The sequence below is a fragment of the Apium graveolens genome, chromosome 1 (assembly GCF_009905375.1).
Source record: "Apium graveolens cultivar Ventura chromosome 1, ASM990537v1, whole genome shotgun sequence".
Taxonomy (NCBI): Eukaryota; Viridiplantae; Streptophyta; class Magnoliopsida; order Apiales; family Apiaceae; genus Apium; species Apium graveolens.
The window spans coordinates 114,780,668-114,803,439 of record NC_133647.1 but is presented as its reverse complement, the minus strand read 5'-3'; the positions used below and the strand labels follow the sequence as shown (position 1 = coordinate 114,803,439).

Here is a 22,772-nt window from a genome sequence, read left to right as displayed (position 1 = left end):
TTGTAATGATTTATCGACTGAATTGTGATATTGATGCGAGTGTAGTGATAGCATTAAAGTGATATTAAGTCGTGTAGGTTGATATGCATGCTAGAAACAATTGTAAGTCCACTAAGTCTTAGAGAATGCGTAAGGGCTAGATTGTTGTTATGATTTGGTTGTTTTCAAGGTCAATCTACTTATTATGCTTAGAATTCGATTATAGGTTCTTAGTGATAAAGGCATGAAAAAGAAAAAAAAATTGGAGAAAAAAATATGGAAGTTGTTGCTAGTTGTGGCTAGGCGTCAAATGGCTAGTAGCCGGCTCACATATGGTGCGAGTAGTCTAGGGTTGAGCAAGATGGAGCGAAGCGCACTTGCTCAGAAGTTATAAAAAAAAAAAATTAGTTTATGCATAATTGATCAAGAGTGTGCTCTTTGGTATTCGAGTTATTAAGTTCTTAGGGGACTTTGTGCCTAGTGACCTAAGGCTTTTAGAGTCTGGGATCCGCTAACCTAATGCTCGTTACATGGATACCATTGTATAAGTCTTTTGTGGACCTCACTCATTGCACGGTCAAATAAGCATTTGAGTTGTAAATAAAAAGCACGATTCCGTAATAAGCTCCAGAGTTCTTGTAGTGTTGTATATCACTTTGTGCCTAGAATTTTTTATTCTTTGTATAATCGTAGGATTGCCTTGGGGATAGTCTAGTCATAGTAATTGGTCTAGTTCCGAAGCATATCTGTTAAGCATTTGCATACACCACGTTTCTGGCTGTATGTCCGTTTGCATGAGTTTATTGATCTTTAGTTGTCTAACTGCATTCGTTGAGATGTGGCAATTTGGTTGGTTAATTGTAATAAGGGGGATCGCTGCATTTTCATATAGATTGCATTCATGCATATTTTTATTTGTTTTTGAGTCTGTGACGCTTGAGGGCAAGCATCGATTTAAGTTTGGGGGTGTGATAAGTGGCATTTTATACCACTTAGAACGTCTTAAAATGGCTTAAATTGGTGTCTTGAAATCAAGTATTTTGTGTATTTGATGCGTTTTTCTAGTGTTTATGCATTTCAGGGTTTTAGTTGCATTTCGGGGGAGGAATCATCAAGAATAAGCCTTGGCATGTGTTCACCATTGCGAGAGGAAAGAAACGGGCAGATTACGGCGAAGAAACGGAGCAAAATCAGATTTTTTCCAGTAGAGGTCTGAGCGCCCGCTCAGCATTGCTGAGCGGCCGCGCAGCAAGCTGAGCGCCCGCTCAGCTATGCTGAGCGGCCGCGCAGGGTCGGGAAAAAAGACAAATTATTTTAGGACTTCTACTTCTGTTTGGTTTCCACTTCTATGTAATCTGAGTTTTATGGGACTATTATATAAGTAGATTTGAGACGTTTTCACAAGGGGGGATTAAAAAAGAAGATTGTGTTTTACGTAAGAAGTGAAGGAGATAAGGAAGAAGACCGATTTAGCACACCGCAACGAAGAGGAAGCATATCTTCTTGTGATTCTTGTTTCGTTGTAACGTTGGATGCTAGTTTTCTTGCTTTGAACTTATTTACTCTTGTGACGTACTCTATTTTAATATAATTAGTTTAGTTATTATTTTCTTGTGTTTGTTTATCATGATTTCATATGAACCCATGATGACGATAAGTTCTATTATGGGCTAATCGTGATCATGGGGTTGCAACGGATTTATTATGGAATTCTTAGTTAATCGTTTAATACTTTAGTGTGTGATGATTGCATGATATCTAGTATTGGTTGTGCGTATTCGTCTTATGTGCGTCGCGAACATATAAGATAGGGTGTTAATCTCTTGTGAAGCGACGGTGGATCTTAAGATTTAGAACTTGCCATGCTAGCATAGGTTCATGTACGTTGTGCATGATTAGTGGGTAACTCTAACAGTTTTATTTGCCCTATGTAATCAAAAGGAATAACTTGTGCTTAAATCGTTGTGTTGTCAATTTCTGTAGACATATAGGAACTCAACATAATTGATGACTATTCAACTTCTATCTTAATTGTGGATGCTTGGTAGAATGGTATTAGTACAATGAAAGTTGGCTTTTATCATTTTCGTGTTATTCGATTAATATCATCAATGTCACATGCTAAAGGTAATAACAATGGCTATAGAAGGAAGTAATAATGAAGTTGTGATCTCATGAGTGTTTTATTATTGATAAATTGAAGTGTTAGTTAAGTGATTAATTAAGTAGTTAATTATAGTTAATATTTAATCAACAATTTTAAGTGTTAGTGTCTTAACATTGAGAAGTAATCATACATTGGTGAGTGAGTTTAATTAGACAATAATTTAGTCTGAGTCTTTGAGGGAACGAACTAGAAAATATTCTATATTACTTGCGAACGCGTATACTTGCGTGAATATTAGCGCGTGTTTTCGCCTTAACAAGCATCATGCTTCTCATGAACTATATTAATCAAAACCACTCCTAAATATTCAAAGTAAAACTAGGGTTTGAAGTTTTATACCTTCCTTGAAGCTTTTAATCCATGAAAGATCCTTGGAATGCCCATGGAAGCCTTTATCTATGCTTAAGCTACCTTGACCTTACAAATAAAATAAAGAATCAAAAATTTGTTCTTGAAAGTTACTATTCACCCTAAACTAAAATGATTTATTTAAGATAGAAAACCTTTGATTCAAGCACTCAAACTACATGCTCTTCTTAGTTATGAAATATAGGATCGAAAGAAACAAACCTCTTGAATTATGATTGAGTGGAGCTTGGGTTTGGAAATTTTTCTTCTTGTTTTTCTTCAAAAAACCGTGAGCAAGGAGATGGGGGGAAGAGAAATGAATGTGTTTGCTTGGTTGCTTTGTTTTTGTTGTTAATTAACCTTTTACCATGGTAAAATTTGTGTGGCTTATAATCAACCAACAATTCCTTCCCATTGTGTCATACTTATGTCATCCTCTTATGTCATCTTCCCACACTTGTCTTCTTCTTGTTGGTGTGATGACATCATCATCACTAACCTCTTTGATTAACTCCTAATTACTTGGCTAATGATCGCTGATCTGTTATACGGTTCGCTTAACTTTCGTTTTTGTTTATCGTTTGAGGGATCATACCCGGGATCTTATTACTTGGGTTCGCTTAACCTTTCTCAATACATTATATTCCTTTTATGATCCTCTCTTATAATCCTTGAATTTAAATCATTTTTATCCTGTTACCTTATACTCAATTCTTTCGGTATCTGGTGGATTTTCGGGAAAAATCAAAGTGCTCGAATTTGGATTCTGACGATCTTTACATACACTTATATACCATATAGAGTACTAATAAGATCTCAGAATAACAATAAAAGAACCCCTACAAAGTGTGGTATGAAAAGTTTTCTTATTCAGCATAATCAGCAAAATCACTATTTATAAGGGTTATAAAAAGTTCAAAATTTTTGGGGTTATTACAGTCTCCCCTCCTTAAAAGGATTCCGTCCCGGAATCGGATAGAAAATGAATAGGGATGCTCTCTAAGCATTGCACTTTCTAACTCTCAAGTAAATTTTCCTACATTGTGGTTCTACCATCAAACTCTGACTAGTTTGATAACCCTTCTCCTAAGCACTTGTTCCTTTTCAATCTATAACCCTTCCTGGTTGCTCCATATAGGTTACGTCTGGTTGCATGTCTATGCGCTCATATGCTCCTATTTGTCTGGCATCTGAATTACACTTCCTTAACATTGATACGTGGAACATGTTATGAACTTGCTACAGGTTCGGGGGTAGGGCTAGCTCATATGCTAACTTCCCAATACATCTTAATATCTCCAAGGGTCCAACACTTCGTGGGCTTAGCTTTCCTTTCTTTCCGAACCACATCCATCTTTTCCATGGGAATACCTATAACAACACTAGGTCCCCTACTTCCTATTCCTTGTCCTTTCGTGTCAAATCAACATACTTCTTATGTCCATCTTGGGCTACTACCAGCCGTCCTCTGATTAGATCTATTATATCCTTGGTTCTTTGGACCGCTGCTGGTACGAGCATCTTGCGCTCTACAACTTCATCCTAACATAAGGGAGATCGACATTGTCTTCCCTCAAGGATCTCATAAGGCGACATCTCGATACCTGACATACGATCTATTGTCGTGAGAAAACTCAATCCGCGATAAATGGTCATTCCAAATTCTTTCAAGTCTATTACACAGACTCTCATAATAGCTTCTAACACTATAGCTTTTGCTTCTCAATACTCCTTCTTTTCTTGTTCGTAGTCATTACTATCTTCCGTACATAATACTATATTGGTTACACTTTTGCTTGTTAGTATTCTATAACCTTTTAATAACCGCGTCAACCTTAGTATCATGAACGCGTTAGATTCGGAAAACTACCGCGCTGATACTACTCCTTTCTAGCTGCTTCTATCTTCAAAAGCTTGGTCCTTCATATAGAAGTAAAAGAATTTATTGAGAGATCACTATGATCATGAACACTTGTTATATCGCATAGTTAGTACAGAAGGTGGCCAGCCTTTAGTACTTGACAAGCAATTAAACAACATATGGTATCCTACTAGGCTTCTATCACACATATAGATAGTCATTCGGCAATACCTCCCCTTCTGGAAGGGTTGTTCTTCTCAGCTTATACAAAATGAAAAGGAGAGAAAAGAATGAATTGAAGAGAATTGTATATATATAAAATATACTGCCATAAAATATCTGGCTTGGAATCTACCTCTGAACTATAGAGGTTTGTCATAGGAGAACAAAACATATACGTATATATATCAACATCAGGTATTATAGCATCGCATTTCATGTGCCAGAATATTTACTATTCCGTCCATCATTCCATGGACCCATGCTCTTGCTCGAGCTCATAAACACTCACTTTTTAAACTCCCTTGACATCGAAACTCGAATAAGGGATTTTGTTCTAGATATCATCGTTACTGGAATCCATTGCTACACCGCAACCTTCTTCGTATAGTAATACTACTCTTTATCGATAAGAAGGAATAAATATTCATAGGTAAATAATCGACTTAATTAGTCTATCAATGATAACTTATACATCACCACGACCCGATTAGTGGTACTCAATTTCAACATCCAAACCTGAATACAACTCTTACAGTTGTAATCAACTCATTACTCGCAGAATCATTGATGCATTACTATGGTCCATCGCTGACCTACTGTAGTCATTTGCTTTCCTCGAAATCTTAATATCTAATCATACGGAGTCTATATCTTCCGTATCAAAATCTTTTAAGGAGTTAACATAATCACCATTCATGATTCATGAAGAACACTCCAGATCCTGACGTACATTCATGACATGAAGCAGATAAAATTGCAGAAGAGTTTCAATCAAAGCAACGATAGCAGGTTAATACCATTCTTAATCATATGTCTTTATTAGGAGACATAAATCTCAAAGGTTCATTTAGACCTTTCGTAACATGGTCCTGGCTTATCTCAAGATAGTACCTTCTAAGATAGGTAGCCCGCTCATGGCGATTACACGAATTAAACCTTTACCAAACTACTACTATGGTTGGGTATTGCATAGTCATCAGAAGGAATGTCAATCTTCCAAACCATAATACAACCTTCACGGCTTCAACCATCATCACTGTATTCCTCTGGCACGAGCGCCTATAATTATCCTCTTACATTTAAAGTGTCGGCCACCTCTTTGGCCTTTCCTGATAGTAAACTTTTCTTACAATCAATGTCATTTTAACCACCTCCAACTAAATTTTCTACCTCATTTCAATCACTGTTTATGTGAAAATGCTTTTCTTAAATCCTAGTGAGAAAAAAAATCACCATTTTTCCATAAGTCATTGCCTTAGTCTTTAGATGTGAACATTGTCACGACTAACTCTCGATCATACTTAGGACGTCTCTTATCTTGGGTCCTTCTCATTTTCACCAATCTCGACCTTCATTGGGTCGATCTATACTTTCTTATGGTTCAACACGTGCCCACCTGGCATTATTATAATTTTGTCACATTTCCTTTATCAAAATTTCTATTCTTGAGAACTTTGAATATTACCTTTTTTTTCCTTGTAAAACCTCTAAGGTTATCCTCGAATCGTTCCTCCTGTATTCCCTAGATACAGGGCATATCAAAATACCATTTACTAATACTAGAACCATTGTCTATGTACTTCTGAAAAATTTCTCTACTGATCTTTAAAGGTTGTTGTTGCCTTAATCCTTCATTCCGTATTACCCAAACTCATAATGTCCCTATTAAGGGTGAAATGTCAACATTTATGCATTCTCCCATGGTTCATCTCAAGTTATTGAGGTTATATCCTTAATTCCACCTTTAAAAAGGTACTTACATCCTTCCATGGATAAATCAAGTCATATATCCCTGATAAGGGTATCTTATTCAATCATTTCCACCTCGATATTCCATACCAAATTTCATAATAGTATCCTTATCCAAAATGAGGTCAATCCATATGGCCTCCAAAAGACAATAATGGTTATCCACTTTTCTTGCCTGATTCGGTAATGATCATATGGATGTTCTGGAAGATATTGGTTGTGTTCAACGTGAACTTCTATTTACTAAATCGTCATTTACTTTTGTTGTTTGTCTCAACAGTCATCTCAATGATGAGATATCTTTTATACCTGGAGTCTCCCTTTCTGGGTATCAAGCCACATGTGTTACTTACACTTCACATTCTTGAAGGTCACTTCCTTCATCCAATTTCCTAATTTCTTACTTTCTTGCCTCCTCAGTCTATCCGCGTCTCATTGTTTATCATTCGAACTATCTCAAGGTTTCCTCGAATCCTCCCAACTTAAAGGGGGTACAATATATATATCTCTTATGCCTTCAACCATCAACTTTAACTCATGGTGAATCACCCTCCTCCTGATGATTACATACCTTTTTATTTCTATTACTATGAGTCTTTAGGGTTTCCTCATACCCAACTCCCTTATCATTCCTCAAACTCTATTGTCTTTATATTCCTTTCCACTTCAGTTTCTTTTTATTTTCCTTTCTCTTACAATCATTTCATGAACCAACACAACATAAGCATTGATTTCAAACATCCCGTCATTCTGGGATTCTAGTCCTCAGAACAAATCTTGACAACTTTTACAATCTTAGATTCATAATTTATCATACTTGTCCGCCTTTGTTTCGGCTCTAAAGCTTTTACACTATCTCCATAACCTTGGAAATTACTTTCCCGAAAACAATTGACTGAACTTTAATCAGTTTATTCTAACCTCTGGCTTCGTGCCTTTCTTGGTCTTTCACCAGCGGGTGGCCTCTCTCTTAGGAGGGTAAGTGACAAAAAAAGTCTTTTATGATTCGTCCATCATTTAGAATCTCAAATGATTCCTGTATTTTCTTTAGCCAGGCTCTCGCCTCTACTGGGTTCGCTTGTTCCTTGGAACTCTGAGAGCTTAGCGACTTAAAGGTCCTGAAAGAATTTCCCACCGCACTGTCTCCTCAGGGTGGTGGTTGGGGATAATAGTCTAAGTTCTCTTTAGACAGGTCCATGAATTTCTGTATAGGAGTACCGTCTTGGGTCTCCTTTCCTTACTCGACTTTCTGTTTCCTTAGTATGAAATGCTTCATCCTTCTCCCATACTTGGGGTTATCTTATACGTTAAAATCCTTGTTTTCCACTTCATTATGTTATGGGCTCCTTCTTTCTTAATGGCAACCTCCCTGACTATCACATTCGGGGTTTGCCCTAAATCTTATTCCTCGAGCTATGGATTTCATCTAAGATCCAGTCCTTAAGCTCTTAAACGTTTGGAACCCAAATTTTGTAGGAATACCTCGTTATTCCCTTATCATCTTTCTTGGTATTAATCTCTTCTCCAGTCATTGACTTTCTACCTTCATTCATCACTTTTTCTTGGCACAATATGATCTTTTTCGATAATTCGGGCTGTATTGCAATCTCAAACAGCGTTTCGGTACCGGCTCCGGTTACCTTCACTTCTATTTCCATTTTCTCAAAATCTCTTATCAACTCTCCCAAAGATATTTTCATCTTGAGTCTCTCCTTTATACTAAGGGTATTAGCCACCATTTTGGCTTTCCCTGGATGATAAAGAATCTCATAATCGTAATCCTTGATTAGCTCTAACCACCTCCTCGGGCGCATGTTGAGCTCTTTCTGCGTGAAAATGTACTAGAGCACTTATGGCTTGTGTAAATCTCGCACTTCTCTCCATACAAGTAGTGCCTCCAATCTTTAGGGCAAAACTATTTCCACGAGCCCAAGCTCATGGGTGGGGATATCGAATTTTATATTTCCTTAATTGTCTTGACGCGTACGCGATTACCTTGTTGTGCTGTATAAGAAGCACCCTAATTCCTTATGTGAAGCGTCACTACAATTCACAAAATCTCCTTTTTCATCCGATAACGGCAACATAGGGGCCGCCACCAACCTTTGCTTTAGTTGTTAAAAGCTTTTCTCGTATTTCTCTGTCCATTCAAACTTCTCAGTCTTACGAGTAAGCCGCGTTAAAGGGGCTACTATCTTTACAAACTTGAATGAACCTCCGGTAGTGACCAGCCAATCCTACCTCTGGTAGTCGCCCTGACCATGGTCATCAATTCCTCAATGGTCCTTTATTCATTCTTGTCAGGATCCTCCACGGAATCCTTCTCAGCAATAATCCCTTCTAGGACAACATCTTTAACCGCTACATCCTCAATATGAACATCATCCGGTCCCGTGTTAGGACGCTCTATCGAATCCACAATCTGATCTCCAATAATTAATAAAACATCATCGCGTTGTTGCTCCTCAACCTCAGGGTTCGGAGTCCCGCTACCATATACGATAATAAACTACGCTTTTATCATGATATTTATAAGGGTTCCCATAAGGGTTTTAACTGTCAGTACTACGTTAGGTACTCCGACTATGAACTTGGAAAGAGTTCTTATTTATCTTAGTGAACTTATTATTTTAACGTCACTTCCTCTCTGAGGTTTATAACGCTTAGCTCTGATACCATTTCTGTAACACCCCCAAATCCGGGGTCGGGGATTTGGGTTGTCACGAGTTCCGTTTCCCTTATCAATACTTAATCTTAATAAACAATCAACTACTGCGTACTGTGACCCCACAATATACACACACACACCACAAGTTATAGTCTCAGAGATGAATATCCAAAAATAACACAAGTCATTTTATTCCACAATTATAAACCATTTCATCATAAAAAGGGTTTCTGAATAATTTACATATTCTTTGCCATTATTACAATTCATAAATATACATAAGTCTGGCACAACAAAAGTTGAAAGCCTAGCCTACTGGTAGCTCCTACCTCAGCTACAACGGCATCAACGCCTACAGGAAACTGCGAAACGTTTCCTATCCGCTCACGAATTGGGAGCTTGGTCCTGTTCATCTTGTCTATCTGTTGTTGTGTGATGAAAGAAGAAAGCAAGGGTGAGCAACAAGCCCACCGAAATAATATATATAATAATTAACAATATATGAGCATTCTCATAGTACTCATAAAAGTCTTGGTCAAGAAGAAATGAACCAAGTTGATATCTTAACGCGACAAGTCGCAAAATATTCAGTATATATATATACATATATACTACTCAAAATCTTTGAAATCCTCTGACATGTATAATGTACACAGAGTTCCAGTTTATAACTGTATAAAAATATCGTTGCAAGGTGATCTCATATATCTAACCTTGTCTCCGTTTTTGTGAAAATCTTTATCATGCATAAGATAATCATTAACCAAATATAAGTTGAAAAGATGAAGTTACAAGATACTCCAATATACTTATATCTTTTCCGAATACTACTTGAACTACCACCGTTCAAGATATAATTAGTTTCAAAAGTTCATCACATAGATGAGAATACAAGATAAGATTTGAATAGATTCAATCTTTGAAATATCATTCAAAAGAAATGAAGTTACGAGATACTTCATTAAGTCCCGATATATATCCATATATATCTCTAATACATTTCCTGAAAATCTCTATCATGTAAAGTATGAACAGAGTTGTAATATCCAATAAATTTGGAAAGAAAAGAATTTTGGCATAAACCCGATATCTTGCTGATCAGGCAAAGATACCAATAAGTAACCTTTTCTACTAGTAGATGGATGAATCCCCCACCGGTCATTACCCTGGCCTCATTAGGACCTTGTGCTGGACCGCCACCCGGCCTCTTACGCGTTGATGGGCTGCAACCCAGCCACTTACACTTTGATAGACCGTACCCCGGCCTGTCGCTTATGTCGACTCAATTAGATGGACTTACTTCCCGAACGTTGGGTAAGTAATCAATTCATTTATCAAAACAGCAACATCGTTGCGAATATAAAATACACCACAGAGCCGGATCCCTTAATTTAAAAGCGAGTTTTTAAATCCCCTTCGAAAGGAAGATCTTAAATTTGAAAACGAGTTTTGGGATCCGCTCTAACTTTTAAAATCATTTTGAAGACTCGAAAACATTTTTAAGAATGTTTGGGGTAATGCTGATTTAATGAAATAAATTAGTCCCGATATATTAGAAAATATCTGAATATTATTATTTAAATAATATACCCATAAGGATAATCCTTATAAAAATAATTGAAGTAGAAGTTTTAAAAACTCATACTTGAAATGAATAACGAATAACCAAAGATATACTTATACGAAAGTAAGATCTTTATTTGAATAATCGAAAATAAGTTTGATTATCGAAACACTATTCTTTAATAAAATAAAGAATATTATTTAATAAAATAAGCGGAGTCATAAGTCCTTGATTGAATATTCAAAAATAATATTCATTAAATAAAGTAAGTGGAGTCATAAGTCCTCAAATGAATTTTCAAAATAATATTCATTAAATAAAGTAAGCGGAGTCATAAGTCCTCGAATGAATATTCAAAATAATATTCATTAAATAAAATAAAGTTATCGAATAAACCTTATTCGATTAATAGTTTTGAAAACTATATCAATATATATATATAAATAAATATATATTATACTCGGGAACATCGACTCCCGGTTTAGAAAAATGTTCAACTTTGGGTCCCCTATACTAAGGGTATACGCAACTACTGCTTATCTCTAGCATAGGTATTATGCAACTTATAAGCAATTGAATCAACAATTAGATATCAAGATTATGAAACAGACATGCATATATACCATATCACATGCTCCAATATATCGCAAGATTTGCTAATAACAATCATGCACTTATCACAAGATAATGCATATACATATATTTACATCACAACAACAGTATAACGGGTAGAAAACTTGCCTGAGTGTTCCCGGATAGACTTAAGCTTAGAGTGAGTCTGATAACCTATGAACAACAACATAAGTCGGAATTAAACCCCGGTCGCTTAAGAAACTAGACTTTAACCAATTGAACCTTAATGTTCGCTTATGGTCACTTCTACTCTTAACGAATCACATAAGTCGTTCGAGTACCCTCGGCTCCACTATTTTTAATAAATTAACCATTAAGAATTTTAAGGCTATTCTTTCGCGAGTACCCTACCAACTGCCTAATCCATTTTACATAATTGTTTCATACTCCAATTAGTCATTTAAGGGCCTTAACCAAGGTTTCAAAGTAAGGCGAGGGGTAATGGTTCGTTCGCGAAACGCCGTTACTTAAAACGGTCGTTTCTCCTAAACCGTACATCGGATTTAAGTGAACCACATATCAAAACGAAGCTCGTAACATGAACTATCTAATCATGGCAATGGTCGAATCCTAACAGTGAGTTCACGGGTCCTGATGTTAAGAACAAAAGCAGTCTAAGGTAAATCGGGCATTACGACGGCTATGTTTACGCGATTACCAAATTTGTACAACTCCAATTCAATCCACAATCAATCCCACAATCATTACTACAACCAAACTCCATCCATACTCTACTACAACAGCCCCAACATCTCAAGATTTCCAATTTATACTACTCTTAATCATGAACTAAAAGCTTATACTAGAGTTTCATTAACTATAAACAAGATTCAATCATCCAAATTGCTACAAACCCAACCAAACTTTAAACACACAAGCATTATGCTTCTCATGAACTATATTAATCAAAACCACTCCTAAATATTCAAAGTAAAACTAGGGTTTGAAGTTTTATACCTTCCTTGAAGCTTTTAATCCATGAAAGATCCTTGGAATGCCCATGGAAGCCTTTATCTATGCTTAAGCTACCTTGACCTTACAAATAAAATCAAGAATAAAAAATTTGTTCTTGAAAGTTACTATTCACCCTAAACTAAAATGATTTGTTTGAGATAGAAAACCTTTGATTCAAGCACTCAAACTACTTGCTCTTCTTAGTTATGAAATATAGGATCAAAAGAAACAAACCTCTTGAATTATGATTGAGTGGAGCTTGGGTTTGGAAATTTTTCTTCTTGTTTTTCTTCAAAAAACCGTGAGCAAGGAGATGGGGGGAAGAGAAATGAATGTGTTTGCTTGGTTGCTTTGTTTTGTTGTTAATTAACCTTTTACCATGGTAAAATTTGTGTGGCTTATAATCAACCAACAATTCCTTCCCATTGTATCATGCTTATGTCATCCTCTTATGTCATCTTCCCACACTTGTCTTCTTCTTGTTGGTGTGATGACATCATCATCACTAACCTCTTTGATTAACTCCTAATTACTTGGCTAATGATCGCTGATCTGTTATACGGTTCGCTTAACTTTCGTTTTTGTTTATCGTTTGAGGGATCATACCCGGGATCTTATTACTTGGGTTCGCTTAACCTTTCTCAATACATTATATTCCTTTTATGATCCTCTCTTATAATCCTTGAATTTAAATCATTTTTATCCTGTTACCTTATACTCAATTCTTTCGGTATCTGGTGGATTTTCAGGAAAAATCAAAGTGTTCGAATTTGGATTCTGACGATCTTTACATACACTTATATACCATATAGAGTACTAATAAGATCTCAGAATAACAATAAAAGAACCCCTACAAAGTGTGGTATGAAAAGTTTTCTTATTCAGCATAATCAGCAAAATCACTATTCATAAGGGTTACAAAAAGTTCAAAATTTTTGGGGTTATTACAATCTTGCTGTATTGTTTTGATCTTTAAACTCTTGGTTCTTCAAGAGCTTGCTCTGATACCAATTGTTAGTCCCTTAACAATATAACAGAATTACAGAAGGGGGGTTGAATGGAATTCTTGAAACTTTTTCTTGAATAAAAATTGTTCTAACTCAATTATATATATCAGTGTGAATTGATTAACAGAATGCGGAATAATCACTTGAAATGAATCAAAACACAAGTAATTAAAAACATTAGTCTTTAAAAACTTTCTGGTGGATTTGAATGATTCCACCAGAGATATATAATATATATCGAGAGAACTCTATATGCAAAAAGCTCACAGCTGCTTGCAAAATGATAACACTAAGAATGAGAGAAATGCTAAGAATGCAGCTTACAAATGTTTCTCTCTTTGTTGCTTAGTTCCTTAGTTTATATTCTATTTGCTGTTTCTTGGTTTATATATCACCAAGATTACAAAGTAATTAGAAAGGATAATAAAACAAAAACTATCAAGTTTAATATAATGCTACTTCATTACTCTATTCCAGCATCTTTGAATATCTTCATAATAGCATGGAAATGGCAATGCTTCTTTGTTCTCGAAAACCTAGTTGAATAGGCTACCACATTCCATTTGCATACACTCGAAGCATGTGACTGTATTGTCACTGTCAACAGATATTTGAATTCTTTATCCGTCGGGTTCAAGATCATCCGTCGAGTTAATGATCATCCGTCGGGTTGTTGATCATCTGTCGAATTCATAGTTGTTTATCCGTCGGGTAGCAATCAGGCACTAGACTTCATTTCATCTATGCAGAATTACAAGACATCATTTATGTACAATTAATCAACCTATTCTGCATATCTAGTTAAAGTCAACATGACTTAAGTACTACTACAGATTCTAAACAATGTGTATGCAGAAACGTGCTACAGACTTATTGTTATATAAGCTACTCACTCGATGGATAATAAATCATCATCCGTCGGAACGATATTGAGTCATCCGTCGGGACTATAATCCTTATCCGTCGAGTGCTACAAAATTCACTAAGTAAAATATACCAAGGTATTTTGTTAAAGAAATCATCAAATTCACAACATATACACAACAGAGCGAATCTATTAGAGGTTACGCCAGAATTTAGAAACCAGGATAAAATCACCGTGTGGTATTTTCTTTCCTTGCACTTTATTTATACATATTCTTTAACTTCCGTGTCCAAACCAAATTTCGTGCTCAAACCTAACGTAAAAATTTGAGTGGGACGTGTGGAATATATATTTAGAAAAACAAATACAAAAAATTGTTTGGGTGTTAGATATATTTACACATCCTATAAAATATTGACAAAAATATCTTGAATCTATCAAAAGGGAGTGCAAATTTATTCAACTAGTTACCATTGTTAAGATCGACAATTTTTTTTAAAGAATCTGAAAGTGGCCGTTGATGAAAACTAACGGAGCACGATAGGTTGCGTTGCTAGAGTTTTGCCTCTGTAACTCCATGGCCACATTGAGCTGTCTTTTCTTGGAAGTTTCCACATTACACTATCACATATTCTAATGATTTTTCTTATATCTTGTATGCATCAAACAATGTACACACCGGCGGCCGATTTGACTTTCTTGTGCTTTGTACAAGTTCGTGTTTCGAAGATTCTGCACATGGTTGACTGTTTTTTGATACTACAAATATATAAAATGAAAAACATGCAAGTATGATCATCCGGCTAAAATAAACATGATGCTTCGCAATATCTTTGATCTTCACGAACTCAAGATTCAGCACCGTATTTCCTTCATCTTCATTTTGCATTTCTCTATCTTCTCATGTGATGCTCAAATTTCTTTTAACTACACTACATTCAATCCAACACACCAAGGGGATAATTTATGATGGCGATGCTGCACCTTCTGATCCCGTAATCCAGTTAACTCTAAACCATAATGATGAACGTATGAATAATAGTGCTGGTCGAGTCACATATATTGACACGATGCAGCTCTCGAACAACGGGAGTGTTGCAGATTTCTCAACCTATTTTTCATTTAAAATCAATTCACAAGGTCGGGCTAATCTCTCCGATGGGATTACAATTTTCATTGTGCCGGTTGGTTTTGCCATGCCTAGTGTTCAGGAAGGCGCTGGCCTTGGTCTTGTAAGTGGTGACAATGTACTTAACTCGTCGTTGAATCAGTTTGTAGCAGTGGAGTTTGATACGTACAAAAATTATTGGGACCCGACATTTGATCATGTTGGTATTAATATCAACTCAATGGCCTCTGTTAAAACAAAGCGATGGGGAAGTCGTATTCTAGATGGACAAATCAATGAAGCGTGGATCAGTTACAACTCCACTGCCAAGAACTTGACTGTTTTCTTCACATCTTTTTCTAAGAATAAAACTTCCATAAAATGTCTCTGGCATGAAGTTGATTTGAGCTTATACTTACCCGAAAATGTTAGTTTTGGTTTCTCAGGTGCAACAGGACACCGCTTTTGGGAAATACATACAATTCATTCGTGGAATTTTACCTCAAGCATTCATATCAATCCGCTGAACACTAAGCCATTAAGGCCAGGAAAGAAAAACAGTAAAAAGTTAGTAGTAGGGCTTGTTGTAGGTGGCTCGGCTTGCATTTTGGTCATAGGGATGAGCTTTCTTTTGTTCAGGTTCAAAAGGGAAGGAAAAGCAGTTAAAGAAGAAGGAAAGGATGTTTCGTTGGTTAATTATGAATTTGAAAATAAAGCTGGACCAAAGAAGTATTCATATGAAACTTTGTCTACTGCAACAAAGAACTTTGCAGAATCAGAAAAGGTCGGACAAGGGGGTTTTGGAGGTGTTTATAAAGGCTTCTTGAGTCATTTAGACTCTTATGTTGCTGTCAAAAGGATATCAAAGGGATCCAAACAAGGAATAAAGGAGTATGCATCAGAAGTAAAGATTATCAGTCAATTAAGACACAGGAATTTAGTTAAGCTGATCGGTTGGTGTCACGAAGAAAAGGAACTTCTACTTGTTTACGAGTTCATGCCTAATGGTAGCTTAGATTCTCATATATTCAAGGACAACATATTCTTGACATGGATGTTAAGGTATAACATTGTACGGGGATTGGCATCATCTTTGCTCTATCTACACGAGGAATGGGAACAATGTGTCTTGCATCGGGACATTAAAACAAGTAATGTCATGTTGGATTCTAGTTTCAAAGTCAAACTTGGGGATTTTGGGTTAGCTAGACTTGTGGACCATGGAAAAGAAATGAGAACAACAGTTGTAGCCGGAACAATGGGATACATGGCACCAGAGTATGTCATGACAAGCAAAGCCAGTAAAGAAACAGATGTTTATAGCTTTGGAATTGTTGCTTTAGAAATAGCCTCGGGAAGAAGACCAGTTAATCCAAAGGTAGTACTGGTTGAGTTTGTATGGTCGCTTTATGGACAAGGAAAGATTGTTGAAGCTGCTGATCATAAACCCTCTATGGAGTTTGATGAGAAACAACCGGAAGGCTTAGGCCTTGCTCCCGAGTTTTAATTAGGGAAGGAAGTAAGTGATAGGGAGGTAAAGTACTTTCATCCCAAAAATGGGATGAAATTTTTGAAGGTAAAGTATGTAAAATGTACATTCATGACCATTTACTTTCGTTTCTTTTAGGAACTCGGGAGCACGATTAGAAATGAAAGTGAAACTATTTTACTTACCTTGTACTTGCTTTCCACCCTTTTAATGATTGTCGGGCTATGGTGTGCTCACCCTGATTACCAACTCCGACCTACAATAAGGCAAGCGATTCAAGTACTGAATTTCGAAGCTCCACTTCCTAGTCTTGCATCTACCATGCCTAAGCTTAATCATTTAACAGTTCCACCAAGTACATGCTTTAACTCTCATACAGGGTCATCAGGCGTGGTAAGCAACGAGGAATGTCAAGTCATTCTTTAATTTGTCATTCTAGCTCACTCTTTTTCAAGAAAATAGAAAATATACAATTGGTTGAACCTGAATTTGTGTAAAAAAGAACATGGTTGTTTTGCTTTATTTTACTTTCAATATCCATGTTTCGTTAACAAGTAAATCAATCACTTGTTTGTCTCTTAGATTAGATTATTTTTAGGTCATTACTTCTTTCTTCCGATATAACTTGACCCAAAGAAGTGAAATTTCAGTAATCATATTTTTTTCGGTTTAAGATGATTAAGGCAAGTGTGATTGAGTGGTAAAATTTGTATTGGCTGAGATTTTTTGTGTAGGGTCGATAATTATTAATGAGTTTCCCATCAATATTTTGTGAACATCTCATTAATGAGGCATGTGTATGTATACCAAAAAAATCCTTAATATATTTTGCAATTATAATTAACTAAATCCAATTTTGTATATTCTATATGAAAAAATCGTGTTGTCAATATGATACTCCTCCGTCCCATTTTAATACCTCATTTTGCAAAATAAAAATTTACCAAAACTTTTGTTATATTCTTTAACTCATACAAATTTTATAATTTCAATATTAACTAAATTAATCTTCCTCATAAATATTCTTGCATATAATTTGGAAATATGCAATATTTTATAACTTTTGTATGTGTATATATACACTTACTTATTGGAGTAAAGCTAGTTGGAATTATAAAAAATTTATAAATAAAAAAACATACAATTTATATTTTAATTCATAAAAAGAAATTGACGAGTAAACCCCATAAAAAAGATTATGCACTTTTTTATTTAAAATTTGCAAAGCTGACTGTTAAAACGGGACAAAAGAGCAGTAAATTGTATGTAACTAAAATTACTACATCAGTATTAGTTTTAACTAGAGCTTTGCAAATTAGAAAAATGATTGAAACTTTTGTTCACATGTGTACAATTACCAAGACTACATCAGTATACATATAGACACTGGTAGAAAACAAAGAGGCAATTCGAAAGTTGAAAGAGCCACTTGTATTTATTGCAAGAGTTAACAATTAAACTACTAGTAATCCCTATAAAAAAAACTACGGTAGGTGTTTTACTTTCTTAAGCCTGAGTGTTCTATTTATGAAGTTATACCATATTTCACAAAGTATAGAGATTAAACTACAGATATGGGACTGTTTGGGTTATTCTATTTTGTGTTGAAATGCATCAAACTTCTTGCCTGGTAATAATTTTTCAATGTCGTTTACATTTTCTTTTATTTAATTTATTTAAATATTATCAGTTTTTAGTATGTTTGTACTTGAACATGCAAGTGCATGCATATCATAGTTTTATGTTGATTTTTGGGTTTCTTGTTGATTAAAACTTGCAGGCCTTCCCTTGCTCTGGGCTATCCTCTGTAAGTATTTTCAGGACTTCCTTAATATTGATAGACATGGTACATTGGTATTAGAGTATTTTAAACAATTCTCTTATGCGAAGGCCTCTTGGTCTTGCGGTAACCCTCGCTTCCTTTACGGGAAGTCAAGAGTTCAAATCATGTCAAAGATGTTATAGTCATATAGAACTATATTTACCCTTGCTTATCTAATTTGACTTGATGTGGTGTTTGACAGATGTGCTTCAATACAGGCAATAGAGACAAATTCTAATTATCACATGAGGAAAATGGTTAACTATTGGATTCTATTTTCTTTGATTTGTCTTTTTGAGCATACTTTCAGTGGACTTCTCCAGTGGTAATATGTTGTTATCTTTTGAAATCTTATTGTTTTCATACCTACATTATTACAAATGAAATAAAGAATCAAATGTGAATACTTGAAGTTACTCATATTTTTCAGTCTTAACTATATTGAAATTTGGGTGCTTAATATAAACTCAGGACTTAGGCTTACCTTTTCCTATTTGTGCTTAATATTCTTCTTGTCGTATCTATTTGTGTCAGGCTTCCAGTGTGGTCTTATGCAAAGCTATTAGCTATCTTTTGGTTAGTAATACCCTGCTTCGACGGTGCCATTATTGCCTACGATACTCTTGTTAGTCCATGCATATCTGCACAGCTACTTCAAGTTGTTCTCGATCTGTTAAATAAGAATCAGAATCTCTCTATCGAGGGAGAACCCTTTCTAGCTTTGGAGAAACTTATCTCTCTCAAGGTAATATCTAATTTCGGTTTCTAAAGAAATATTCTGCTCATGTGTTAGAATTCTTTACTTGTATTCTAATAACACAAGTATTTCAATCAGGTCATTGCATACATATACAATGTTTGATTATGCTCTTTCATAGGAATAACATCTCTCTCATTTCCTTATCATGTTTTTCCGCGTTTAAAACAGCCAAAAAATATAGAGCCAACATTTGCTGAAGCTGATATCAAACAAGTGGAAAGTCTGATTGAAAGTGCACCAGCGCCAGAAAACAAGGTCAGTTTTCTTATAATTTTACCGGTCTATCCATTTCGAAGTATAAGGTCACTAATGATTGCTAGATAGATTCGAGGCATTTTCAATTAACATTAACGGGTTGAGTTGTAGATGGTATTCCTTGTTGGATCCTTTGTGACGTTCGTTAGTGTCACTAATTGGATTTGGATTCCATTAGGATTGATTGTGGAAATACATTATTACCTGTTGCAATTGCTTTAGTAACTTCATATTTTTAGTTTCTGGTCAAGAACTAAATTCTTGACATGACATTTACATGAGTAATGTGCTCAATGAACAAGGAGTACTATGTAACTTAATTGTATATAGAACTAAGACCTGAACAAATATGTGCATCACCCAAATGAAAGAACCAAATTTCTTGGATGATGTATACATTTTAATGCTGCAGCTAGTTTTATCTCTCTATAGTAGTTTGATTTTTGGTTGCCTTTCTTCATCAGCTTCTTCCACTTTGCGCTAACTTCTCCCTTCCTTGCCAAATCTTTTCTCTCAGACTACAGCGAAGCTGAATGCTAATGTCGAAGTTAATAATATGACATTACCATCACCTCTGGAAGATAATGTACAGAGGGAGTGGACTTGTGCGGTGTGTTTAGTAACTACTACTAGCAAGGCAACACTGAATTCACATCTTCTAGGAAGGAAACACAGGACCCGATGCGAGGAATTAAAAGCAGGAAAGCAGACAACCGAGAAAGTAGTAACTGTTGGTGGACCAAACAGAGCGAGGTACTGCACAATATGTCAGGTAAAAGCTCAGAGCGAGGCAACATGGAACTCACATGTTCAAAGCAAGAAACACAAGTCTAAGTGCATGGAGTTGAAAGCAATAGTGAAAGAAGCAAAGAATAATAACTTCTTGAGTACTGCAACAAAGTCATATCAAGCTAATGAAGCTTCAAAGAAAGCATCGTCTCATGGTGGACCAAACAACAAAATTACCAGTGCTAATACAGATCCCAAGAGAACATCATCTGATGGCGGAGTAAATTACAGGTTTGGTTGTGATATATGTGAGGTGACGGTACAGAGCGAGGTGACGTTGAAGTCACATCTTCAGGGGAGAAAACAGAAGTCTAAATCTGAAGAGCTAAAGGCAAGAGAGATGACAGAGAAAGATGTAAATGAAAGTTTGAAGGCCATCACCACATCATCTGCGCCATCAACTGATGAAAAGAATGGGGGCCTAAACAATTCAGAAGTTCAGAAAATCAACAAACTCCACGAGAACCAATATAACAGCAACAAATTGCAGCAACAAGATGGCCCCCTTCCAATCTCCTATTTGTCCATTTTAGCGAGGAACCTATCCGTATGACCTTGAAATGAAGCTCGTAACTGTCAGGAGCACAAGGTTCTACAGCAACTCAGGTCATTCAGAACAATATATGGGTGGTGTTTGTTGAAAAGTATATTAGTTTTTGAAGAAATTACATTCACAATTCAAATGAAATCTCTACTGTTTTTTGAAAGTAAACCAAATGCATTTATTCCCCTTGAAATTTACTCTGATTAACCACAGACCATGAAGATATCTGCTAGACTGGAGTTTTTTTTCTTGTCCAAGCTTAAAACATAAGAAACTTAATTTGCAGCCCCTTCATTAGATTAAAACAATCTTTAGTTGCAAGATAATGTGTCATCAGGTTGACTTGTTTCTTTATATATCAACTGAAATTCAGTATACTTATCCCCGCTTAATTTGAGACGTTTTTAGCAATTTTCGATAATCTTTTGTCACAACAAAGGCATGAACTCATGATTCATCACCATACTTTTTGTAATCGTTTTGCATTTCTCTGTACATGTGATGCCTTGTAAGTCAGGAAATGTGATGCCTTGTAAGTCAGGAAAAGATCCTCAACACTCCTCGAATCAATTTGTGTTTTGATATTATTAGCTTATATTAGTGCGCTGCATCCTTGTTTTAATTATTAATATTTTAACATGTTTTTAACTATACTTTTTATTTAAAAAAAAAGAAGCAAATTTATAGTATTTTCATCAAAATTAGTATTTATAAACCTCAAGAGTTAAAATCAGAAGGCACAACTGGGAGTGATCCATGTAATATCCGGGATATATCGTGTAATTATGTTGTTAATAAATGATTAATATATGTGTTCAGTATCCATTATGTGAATTAATTGTTAAGTGTTATCTGTGTTTGGATATTTAAAAATAATATTAATTGAGTATTTTAATTTTTATATGTCTAAAATAAAATATAGATAATTCTCATATCTTCCTAATTATTTTTAAGTTGATTTATGGATTTATAAGGATCATATGAAATTTATAAAATCTTTTTCTGAGTATTTAAAATCTATTTTATAAAAACGGGAACCAACCGACGTTATCCGTTGTTACGTTTTTGGAACCCGAAACTCTTCCGAGAACTCCTTCCTAACCTAATTGTAATATTCCGAGCATATTCCATGTTTCGACTTTTTCGATCTGGCGTACGGTTTGTTCTGCGCGGGTCCCGGCGCAACATTTTCGATACTATATTCGTTTCGGTAAATCAATAAAACCCGTATTTTCGATAAACGAGAGCTTTTTATTAAACTATCTCAATTATCACCTTGTAGTACGTGTAACCAGGCGCTGAGACCAAGACCGTAGTACAAATTGTACTGGTTTGGATAATTATCCCGAAAACCGATACAGTTTGGATCAGTTTTTATAAATAAACGTACCGTTTTATATCTGGAATGATCCAACGGGATACTAATTTTCCGTAATTATAAATAGTCTTTTCCCGTATTTTATTTCGTATCAAAATCATTTGCAGATAGTAATTATAAATTTTTCCAGAGAAAAACCCTAATTACATAAACTGTTCTAAGAATTAAACCGTAAAACGAACGCGTTACCGATTTCTATTTTCAAAGCTTGAGTACTCAATCCAAAGGTTTTGAAGTGTTCTTACAGATTCTGAGCTTCGTTTTAGTGCAGAAATCAAGGGTATTTTTCTATATTTTTATTTATTTTCGAATTAATTTTATTAAAAATATGAATTTCTGTTCGGATGATTGTTTGTATGATTTGATGATTGCATGTTGTAGAGCTTGTTTTCCTGATGATTTTGATATATTATACGTCTAATTTGGAGTTCAATAACATGTTCAAATTTGAGTTTTATTTTCGAATTTTAAAATTAGGGTTTATAACCCGTATGAATATTCTTAATTGAAATTTGAGGGTTTCTTATTTTGGAATAGATTGATGTTGTGGTATAGTGGGTTGTGTTCTCTGTAAAATTTGCAATCCAGCCGTACAAGTTTCATGAATCAA

At 35.3% G+C, this 22,772-nt stretch overlaps 1 pseudogene; it reads left to right on the top strand.

Moving 5' to 3' along the window:
* The first annotated feature begins 14,831 nt into the window (after positions 1-14,831).
* LOC141703418 (L-type lectin-domain containing receptor kinase IX.1-like) lies at positions 14,832-20,793 on the top strand (annotated as a pseudogene).
* Positions 20,794-22,772: the final 1,979 nt, after the last annotated feature.